The following is an 11,046-nucleotide window of genomic DNA, read 5'->3' as shown; positions in this document are numbered from 1 at the left end:
ATAACAAAAAGGGTCTTGGCCCAGTGTTGACGGATGATTTTCATAATGTGAAGGTAGCGACACGGCGGATGAGCACCAAGCCAGTGTGGGGGGTCTTCGCACAGAATGACACAGGACCTGACAAACAGTATACCAAAGGAGCAGTGTCACCCCGCCCCCACCACCCACACTCCCCAGCCCCATCTGGATACGCAGCTCTGTCAATTAAGGGGCTTGAAGTTCCATTGCTAGCCCCTACTTCCAATTTCGCGAAACTTTGCTGCTCACCCGTCTGCACCACCCTTGTCATCCGCTCTCCTCTGCCACGTTGAAATCCTGTCCCAATTACTCGCTGAGCCATGAGCATGCTCAAGTGTAAACAATAATGACAAAACACCACACAACACATTTTTATAATCCTATCACAGTTTTACAATCCTATCACTCATCCTGTCTTTTGAGCATATGTTTTTGTTTCAGAAATAATGACTTCTTAATGGTTTGTCAATAAGAGAACAAGTTGATGCCACCCATTTATGGATAATGTGTAGTTGTAGAAGCCCACTGTTTAGACATTGTCCCTATGTTGAACTGCTTGGGCCCCAGGTACTTGTATCAGTGCTTTTCTTACTGACAAAATCTTACCACCCTCAACCAAACTGCAACAGAATACAACACAGAAACTCACTATGTTCCCCTTTACAGCACTGGACCAATTTGCTTGGGGTTCATGAGAACACAAATGTAACAAATATCAAGCTAGCCAAAATGACATTCTAAAACATTTTTTAGCTTGTGGAAAGTCGTGAAAATGTGGCTTTGTGATTTTGTCAGGTCACACCCATAAAATTCACATGATTCACAAGATAGTTGAAAAGTTGTGGTGTTGGAGTGGTAGAAAATCAAATGTAAAAACTTTGCAACAGAATCTTATTCATCACAACCTTACTGCAATATTAGAAAAAGTTGCAAGAATGTTTTGTCCAAAATGTGAAAATTAAACCAAGCCAAAATTTACCTGAAAAAAAATCTAAAACTGAATATATTTCCTACAATACAGTGTGATATGATCAAGGTATTTAAACTATAGTTTAACAGAATTATAGACATTTGTTCTGTTTAGTCATTCAACTGGAGCATTATCTGTCAAAAGATAACACTGGCCAAATGTACTGAAATTAGAGAAATTGAGAAAGGGGAGATGGAGAATCTGACTACTGACCTATTAACAGCTAAGCGCAATAGTAATGTGCAATCACTCACAGCTCGGCTAATAGAAAGATTCAGCACTTTCTAGCCCAGACCTCTGTCTTCACTGAACAAATGATGCCTGAAATTTTTATTCTTCTCATAATGGAATTTCAATGGCCTTCGCTGCAAATCTAGTGGAAATTTTTGCATATTAAGTAGAAAAAATTAAATGTTAACCACGTTTTAATGTGATTAAAGCTGACAGGGACATTATTTCTGCTAATCATTCACTGGCTCAAAAAGCTCAAAACAGGCTGAGGCCCAACACAATGTTTGCAGCATTTTTCCTACATGTCCCAATCAGGAAAAAACACACAAACACTTTATGATTCTCCATATGTAATGCAGAACCATCTGGCTATTGCACACATTAATATAGCCTTAAAGAATACACAGCACGTAATCAGTTAAAGCAAAAGGGAGGCACAGTGCCCTGAAAATGTTTTGCCCCCTTCCTGATTTCTGCTGTTATTGCACATTTGTCACACTGAATGGCTTCTGATCTTTTGACAACATGTAATATTGACAAAGGGAAACTGAGTAAACAGAAAACACATTTATGAAATTATAATTTCATTTATTTAATTTAAAGTTATCAAGCACCCAAATCAATCATTAACCTAAGGCTCAGGGAGTCTGAGCAACAATCTATTATGAGATTATCTCCAAATAATGTAACAGTGGTGAATCTTTTCAGGAGTGGCCGGAGTGCTAAAATGTCCCCAAGGGTACAGAGGCAACTCATCCAGGAGGAGCATTCAAAGAACTTCAGGCCTCTCCAGGCTCAGCTAAGGTAATTGTTTTTCACTACACTACAAGAAAGTTACTTAAAAATTATAATTTTTTTATCCAAAGCAATGTACAGTTAAACTGGGGATTAGATTAGATTAAGCAGGGGACAATGCCCCCTGGAGCAATGCAGGGTTAAGGGCCCAACAGCTGTGCAGATATTATTGGGGCTACACTGAGGCTTGAACCACCAATCTTCCGGGTGCTAGTCACATACCACTAGAATACACGCTTCCAGAGGCAAGACAGAAATCATTGCTAACCAAGAGAAACATCAATGCTCATCTCACAAAAAAAGCATCCAAGCCTTTTGGGATAATGTTCTATGGACAGATGAGTGAGTTAAAAGTGGAACTTTTTGGATGACACGGGTCCCATTATGTCTGGGATAAAGCAGGACATTTTTGTTATGTAGGAACAACAGTTACGAGTGGTCCTGACCTTTTGTATGAGTCATGTATTTGTATGAGTCATTGCAGTGCATGTCATAATAGAGGAAATCAAGAATGGGGCAAGTACCTTTTCATGGTGTACATATACACACAAACAAAATAGTGGAAACATAATATATGAATATCAAGTAACTAATAAGTTGTAAAACAACCCTTTGCCCTCAGAAGAACTTCAACCCTTGGAATGTTGTCATACAGGTTCTACACTGTGTGGGATATTGGACCATAGTTTACACCAGGTTATGAGCCTTTTGTGCCTTGTATATAAGTAGTTTCCGAATGGCAGCCCAGCTCACATATCCCAGCTTTGTGAAGCTCACAGCAGTTTTCACTGAGACTGAATCACAGAGGTATCGATTCAATTCTGTGGTCATTTTCAGGCCATACTTTGTAAACCCCCTGTACATACAAATGTGCTTGTAGCTCTTATAAAATGGCCCACAAGCATAATCACACTTCAAAACAAAACCGAAAACACGTTGTATATCAAGCAAATTGCAAAACACATACAAGCTAAAGTAAATGCTACACGGAAACCTGCTACAAGAGAAGACACATACTGCAAACTGCCACAGCAAGTGTAGAATGCTGCATGTTCAGAAATAATTCAAATAGGATGACCGCACGTCAAAAGGGAAAGCGCAAACAAAAAGGAAACGTGCTGCAAAACCAGTTGAACTAGTGCTCCATGCCACTAGGGGGAATCTATGTGCAATCAAGATTTTTGTTCCCTATTTAAATTAATTTAGGACTGAATTACACTTTTTAGCTCTGCTTATCATGCATTTAATATGACAATACATAATTGCTAAAGGACACAAACAGCCCACTTAAAGGGGATTTACAGTACTGTGTTGAAATGGAACTAATGCAGTACTCCTAAGCCAGCGCTGAACTCACAACAAGCCTAAATGACAATTTCTTAATTGCTTGACTGTTTTATGTTTTTTTTGTGTGTTAGGATCTTGCAGAGCAGAGCAATTCTAGAATTTCAAAAGCGAGTGACCCCCCCTTGAGCAGAGACTGAGTCTGTTGGGGGATAGAAGTACTTGCAAACATGCATACATGCAATCTACCTGAGTCTTTGTTCCTTCTGGTGTCTTTACCTGCACTCGCCCCCAAAATGGCTTTATCCCCATTAAAGCAGGTAAGCCCATAAACGTAGGTGACAAAGGGACTCAGCCCTCGGGCCCTGAGAAGCCCTTTCAAACACGATTGACTGCTGGAGAACCAGGGGCATAATCCTCTCAGAGCTGGTAAATCTGAAGTCCCACCGAGAGGAGTTGCTTCTCCCACTCCCACCTCTGGGACGACAGAGACCTGAATGGTTAGTACCAACACCCCACCCCCCGCCCAATCTGTACCCATACAATCAGTGCAAACAGAAACCCATGCCTTGCCCAACCTGTACCTAGACAAATTCTGCAACCAAGTCTCCTCATCAAGTTCTTTTTGAAATGCCACTGTGTTCTGAAGCACACTCCATCATGCCCCCCACCCCACACACACACACAGGCACACAAACATACACATGTGCACACACACACACATACACCCACACACACACGCAACACAAATGTACACACACATATATAAAAGGGGTACATGAGCTTATGATGCCATTTGAGGTAGGAAAGTCAGGAGCTCAGCTGGAGGCTTTTCATCCTCCCAGCGGTAAATTCTTGTGAGGCCATCAGCGCACAGTCGCTGTGGTTACGGGCAGATCGCTCTCTGCTCGCTGTGTCCAGGGCCCTGATGGAGGGGCCTTCTGCAGTGCCCAGCAGGGCACAGAGCAAGCGGCGTGGCAGACAGAGTGACGTTTCCTCATGTGTCATTACTCAGCCGTGCGGCAAAACAATGATTCTGTCGCTTTAATCACTCCTTGCTCATCGGCAAGCCATGCCAAAGTATGTGGAAGCCGAGTGATCGCTGACCAAACGGGCTCGAGAAGACAATGACACATGGCCATAGCTACGGCGCAGCTCATTGTGCTTAGGAGAAAATGAACTGCAGATGGACGCGGCGACCCCTCCAGAATGTCGCCAAATAACTCACACTGTGCCTGCAGTTTTGTCATCTACTGCCATTGAATGGAAAACTGAAGGGGGGGGGGGGTTCCAGGGGGCAATAGGAGTGGGGGTGGGGGGGGCTGTCAAAATTTGACAGTTGTGACAAGAGCAGGCCGACTGTAGCGCCGCAGAATTCCTGGTGAATTTCTCCATCTCCCCCTCTTCTTAAGCGCTGTCCTGGATGACAGCTTAATGTGTACCACATGCAATATTTATTCTCATCTTGTGTCAGGCTGTCGGGCCATCCAGGGGAGTACAAAGAATGTCACTTATTAGAATAAAAGCAGAGAGAAGGTAATCAAGGGCATATGTGGCATTGGCCAATCAGGGACCTGTTCTGGCATCCCTTTTCCATTCATAACAGTCCACCGATTGCTCTGATAACAAGCTTTCAGGAGCTGTATGTGGCAATGCTAAATTCATTTATTTAGCTCGTTAAAGCTGGTCTGCTGCAGGGACGCTGACTGTGACACATGCATTTTGTTATAACCTCATCACAAAGATAATAAATAACGCAACTTGTCTCAGCTGTAACTATCAAAATATATCATTAACTAGCCGTTTTCAAATGTACACAGGCTCCCCATACTCTCAATATCAGAAGGAAGCTCTGGCCTTGAATAGTAATGACAGACAGGTTTTATTTTTATACAAGCAGGCCTGCTTTCTTCTTGCCTGGAGGCTTGTCTGTAGAATATTTTAAAGGCCAACAGCCACTGCATTTATCAGTGCAGACACAGTCTGATGATGAACTCTATTGTCCTGGGCAACCCCTCACTGGGAAACTGGCAGGTTAAATCAAACATAAGCATGTCTCAACAATATTCATTTTTGGTGTCCATTTTGTATTTAGCCATAATTGTAACTGAATTATCTTTTAAGAAAGGGTCCATTGAGTAACTGTCATATCCAGAAACCCAAAAACGTTGTTCATTTCATTCCAAGATTCAAAGCCAGGAAATCCAGTAAACACAGTGCCAAATCGAGATGCAAGAGGGGAGTCACAAACAGTCCAAAGGTGAAAAATCCAAGAGATCAGAAAAGCAGAGGTACAAAGGAGTAGGTGCAAGGAGAGTCATGCACAAAGCGACGATCAAAAAACAAAAATCCACAGAAAACAAAACAGAAGGGAATGGGCAAAGTATAACAGGCTTGCTAATGATTGGCACTGAAATATTGATCAACATTCTGACGGGTGAATACTCAGACAGGTTTAAATACACAGAGGGATGAGACAAACTAGGTGGGGCATGGGAGTGAGGGTGATCTAACAAATAGACATTGGGTGAGATACATGAAAGGGCAATCATACAATAACAAGGGAGGCACAAAGACGCGGCACTGGATTCAAATTGACACACATGTAATACAAACAGCTCCAGATTAGGGAGTAGACAATTGCACAGACTTAATGGATGTAGTGATAGAAGAGAACGGATGCGAACACTTCATGGAATTAAGGCAGGCAATCAGAGATAGAACAGGGAGGTGGCACTATAGAGCAGTGCAGAAATAGGGAGAATGTTAATATGTTAGTTACGTGATTAAACTATAAATACCCAAAACTAGTGAATGTTAGTTAGACAAACATATTAGTGTGTTAATATAATTAGTACTGTCCAAAATCTATGTTAGTTGGGATTAGTAGATTAGTGCTATATACAAATATGAATGGAGAGAAAGCAGGAAGTAAGAAAAGCGAGACTGAGAAGGAATCGTGAGAAACCGAGAACACCCGAATAGTAAATCATGCAGACAGGGAAGTGACTCGGCTCAGAACTATATAAAGACACAGACATCACAGGGGAAGATGAGTGCAATGAACGATTTCCACTGAAATCTTGCTGGATGTGAGGGCAGTGAGAGGAGCGTTTGCAAATCCCAGAAAACACTGAAGTTCCTTACAATTCTCAGGTGGGGGCCATTCGACCACTGCCGTGACATTCTTGGGGTCCATCCGAATACTGCCAGCAGATATTATATACCCCAAGCATGAGGTGGTAGAGCAGTGGAAATCGCATTTCTTTGCATTCACAAACAGCTCATTCTCCAGAAGGCGATAGAGGACCTTGGACATGGGTAATATGCTCCTCCTTGGTTCTAGAATGTACCAAGATGTCATCCAGGTAGACGAACACAAACTTGTTGGTCATGTCTCCAAGGACGTCGTTAACCAGATTCTGAAAAATGACCAGAGAGTTAGTCAGTCCGAACAGCATCACCAGGTACTCCCAGTGGCCAGTGGGAGTGTTGAAAGCTGTCTTCCACTCATCCCCCTCACGAATGCACACAAGGTGGTAGGCATTGTGTAAGTCCAACTTGGCAAAGATGGTGGCTTCCTGCAGCTGTTCAAATGCCGAAGCCATGGGGGGGAGAGGGTAACAATTCTTGATGGTGGCGCAGTAGTCTATACAGGGGCACAGGGACCCATCCTTCTTGTCCAAAAAGACGAAGCCTGCACCTGCAGGGGACAATGAGGGACGGATGATTCCTGCAGCCAGAGACTCATTGAGGTATTTCTCCATGGCTTCAGTTTCAGGAAGGGACAGGGAGAACAAGTGCCCCCTAGGTGGGGTGGTCCCTGGCCGGAGCTCAATCGTCCAATTATAGGGGCGATGAGGAGGCAGGGAGGTAGCTCGGGACTTACAGAAGACCTCTTTGAGGTTCAGGTTCTAGGAAGGGACCTTCTCAAGGTGCAGTATCTTCTCGGAATAGGTTCTCGGAACAGATGAGTGGGCCTGGTGAAGACAATGAGCGGTACAGAATGGGCTCCAACCCAAAATCTCATGTCTATTCCAGTCCATCTCAAGATTGTGTTTGACCAGCTAAGGATGGCCCAGGATGATTGGGGAATGCGGGGAATCAATGATGTGGAGCACTAGCTCCTCTTGGTGGTTGCCGTAGATTAGTAGCTTTGAGCTTTGAGGGCCAGACGAGGAACCTTCCTCGTCTGGCCATCCCATTCGATCATAGCTGGGAGGCAGGTCTGGTGCTTTGAGGAGGATTTGATCGGGATTACTCCCACTAGAGCTCCTCAACTTGTGGGCCTTGGCTTCTACCAGGGCACGTGGAAACAAAGTGACCCGGTTTCCCGCAGAAGAGGCAAGCGCGGTTCACTTACATGAGTTCCAGATCTTCGGCAGTTCTCGGGTCAGCAGTTTGTACTTAGCTTGCTCAGCCAGGCCATTGAGAAAGGTGTTGTACAGCGCCTTGCTCTCCCATCCACAAGATGTAACTAGGGTCTGGAAGTCGATGGCAAAGTCCCACACATTTCTTCCCTCCTGATGCAAGTGCAGGAGTTCTCGGGCGGCTTTGTGGCCGTGCTTAGAGTGATCACAAACCTGCTTCATCTCCTCAGCAAACAGGTTGGAGGTCTGAACACAGGGGAGTCCCGCTTCCCAGGCAGGCATTCCCCACTTCTTGGCTCATCCCGTCAGTTCCGTGATGATGTACGCAACTCGGGCTTGCTCGGTGGGAAAGGTGGTAGGCTGTAGCTGGAAAATGAGCCGACACTGGGTCAGGAAGGGGTGGCAGCATCCAGGCTCGGTGGCGTACTTCTACGTAGGAGGTAGGTGGGGTTCTTGCATGGGTGTCGGTGGAGCATCCCGAAGTGTTGTCATCAGATTTGCTAGGCAGCTGGTGACGGTCTGCAGATGTTGTGAGACCACGTCCAACTGCTGCTGTTGACGGCCCAACGCAGCTCTGTGATGCCCCAGCACAAACTGCAGCTGGGTGTGGTCCGCTGGGTCCATCCTGGTCAGAACGTAAATAAAACATATATATTTCGGAGTTAGACAGACAGAGTTCAATCAGTTCTGCCTACTTCCTGCTTGCATATGGTTTCTCCATTTGCCAGCCTGACAATAATACACACAGCATCCTTAAGCATGGATCTTGACAGACTGTACAAACAGGGGCAGCCTATCGCCTAGTGGCTAAGGTAGGACGTGGTTGGTGGTTCAAACCCTTGAGCAACGCTAATTTGGCCAAGACAGCAGCTTGTAGAACTAGTAAATTAATCGCAACAAGTTTAGCAAACTAGCTAGCTCAGCAATTAACAATATTGGTGAGTTCAAGTTCAAGTTTATTTTAAGAAAACATCATGTTTCCGACTCAACAAATTTTGGTTGGCCTATCACCTGTAGTCCTTTAATGCTTCAAAATCTAAAAACCCTGCCAATTAAGGCTGTCACGGATTGAAATACATTCATGAAAATAAGCACTTTAGTGAGGGAAGTCTTCTGTTTGCTTAAATGCTGAATGTCCTGTAGCCTAACACAGAGAAGAATAAAAAACAGAAATAGCACTGAAATAGCAGCCTCAGTTAAAATTATTTCTACTAGTAGCATTTGAGTATCAAACTCAATATGAATTATTTGTGAAATAGGTAGCATATCGAGGCCTATAACATGTTTGTCTACGCATAGGCATATTTTCTAGCTTGTTGGCAATGAACATAATCGTTAGCATATTACATCGCTGCTAAGTTTACTGGTTATAGGGCCTACAGTCTTGCATCATGCAGTGCATAATTAGCTAGCAACACACATCATAAACACATATTTTCTTACACAGCTCAACATTAACGGTAGCCCAGTCATTCCTTTATTCATTTATTTATTAAAACACTAAGTGCCTTGCATTACTAAATAATGTGACTTTAATAATAAGCCAACTAACTTCAGTGTTTTAAATTAATTAATTCCAATGAGAATGAACATTTTGCAATCTGTCACACCAAAAAAATCTACTAGCAGCACTAGCTTCCATGATATGATGTATATGCAAGTAAATTGCTCTTTTGGGGGGGATTTTTAGAAGGTGAGGAGTTGATTTGACTGACGTTAAATGAGGAGGGGAAGCAGAGCCGTAGCCTGTGGCTCTGGGAGGAAGAATATGCGCCACTGCTTGAAAGGATTGCTTGAAAGGAGTACCAAAATCTACGATAACTTTGTCATTTCACAAATAATGATGTAGAGTGGGCTCCAGAATTATTGCCACCCCTGACTGGCAGTGCACAAAGAATACTTCAAAAAATAAACAATATGATTACTGAGATAAACTCAAAATGCTGAACATGTTAAAAATACTGTACTTTATGAATGTTTCAATGGTTGGTTCAGTATTCTGGTATGTGATACCTTATTTTGTAGCTCTGAAATTTCACTTTAGTTTTGTGTAATAAAATCGAAATCAAATATTTTATTATTATAATTGCCTATTCACATATGTGATCTGCTCTCTCATGATCAGTCATATTGACTCAAATATAGCTAGGTACTGTTCAATGATAAAAGAATAACAGCTAAAAGGAAATCCGGGCCCTTTTAAAATATTCCCAAATAAAATGGAAAATAACATTACAGTCTATTTTGTAATTTGCTATGAACCATTTCACAGTCAGTTGATGTAAATTGAAGATGAAACTTGGACCAACACAAAATTAGATTAGTGCAAGTCTCTGTTTGCAAGTCTAGCCTGTACCATTTTTAATTGGCCTACGGGCACTGAACAGGGGGGCAGGGATTGACAGTCCCACAGAAGCTTGCAAACTGTAGCAGTTACCAGAGGTATTGCACCTTATTAAGCCTTTGGTGGCAAAAAATGTCCCAGACTGGCCTATTTGTAACCTTTTTCACTTCTTACTCAATTACTCCAAGGTAACGTGATCAAATGTTACAATTGTGAAGTATGTGTGTAAAATTTGTATTAGAGGTGTGGCACAATTGTAAAAACAAAAAATAACTGCATAACTCATTAATATCTGTATTATTTTCCAGCACAAAAAACACTTGGCTCAAAAGAGCATATGCATATGTCTAAACTAGTAACCAATTAGGTATGCCATTCATTTTAGTTTGGATGAGTTGTGGTTTCTTACAAATAAATCCATGGTTACTATTCAAGTTGTGTATAAATAAAAACAAAACATAATCATGATTTAAATGTTGTGAACTCACAACGTGTCAAACGTCTAAGTGGGTAGGCTTCAGCAGCAGAAGCAATAAATAAAAAAAAGTCTAATAAATACCTAATAAAGTGCTCAGTGAGTGTATATTTACAGAGTGCTGAATTAGCTCGTGTTTCAATAGGACAGTCACTAAAGCAACGTCTGTATTTAGGTCTCTGAGAAAGTAAGTAAATAAGGTTGGAAATTGGGGTCTAAAGCGCACATTCAATGATCGTGATTCTGCATTAGTGTGATATGTAAGGAAAACAGAAGAGCAACTCTTCCTCAGGTGACTGTCAATGCCAATGCAATCAGACTGGATCAGCAAGAATAGAAGAAGGATATTACAGTAGGTTTGCAGTGCATAAAGCCCTCATTACAAAGATGCATGCACACTTGAGAGTGGTCAAAAAAAATAGGCACTGGTCTCCTGAAATATAGAAAAAAGTTATATGGTTAGATGAATCATCTTTCACTATATTTTCAACAAGTGGGCAAGTGCATGGGTAGCGTACACCAAGAGAACGGTACAGGCCTGAATGTGTGAGCCCGACAG

This window comes from Conger conger, chromosome 3 (assembly GCF_963514075.1).
Source record: "Conger conger chromosome 3, fConCon1.1, whole genome shotgun sequence".
Lineage (NCBI taxonomy): Eukaryota > Metazoa > Chordata > Actinopteri > Anguilliformes > Congridae > Conger > Conger conger.
The sequence above is the reverse complement of the archived record's forward strand: the minus strand, read 5'-3'. Positions refer to the sequence as shown.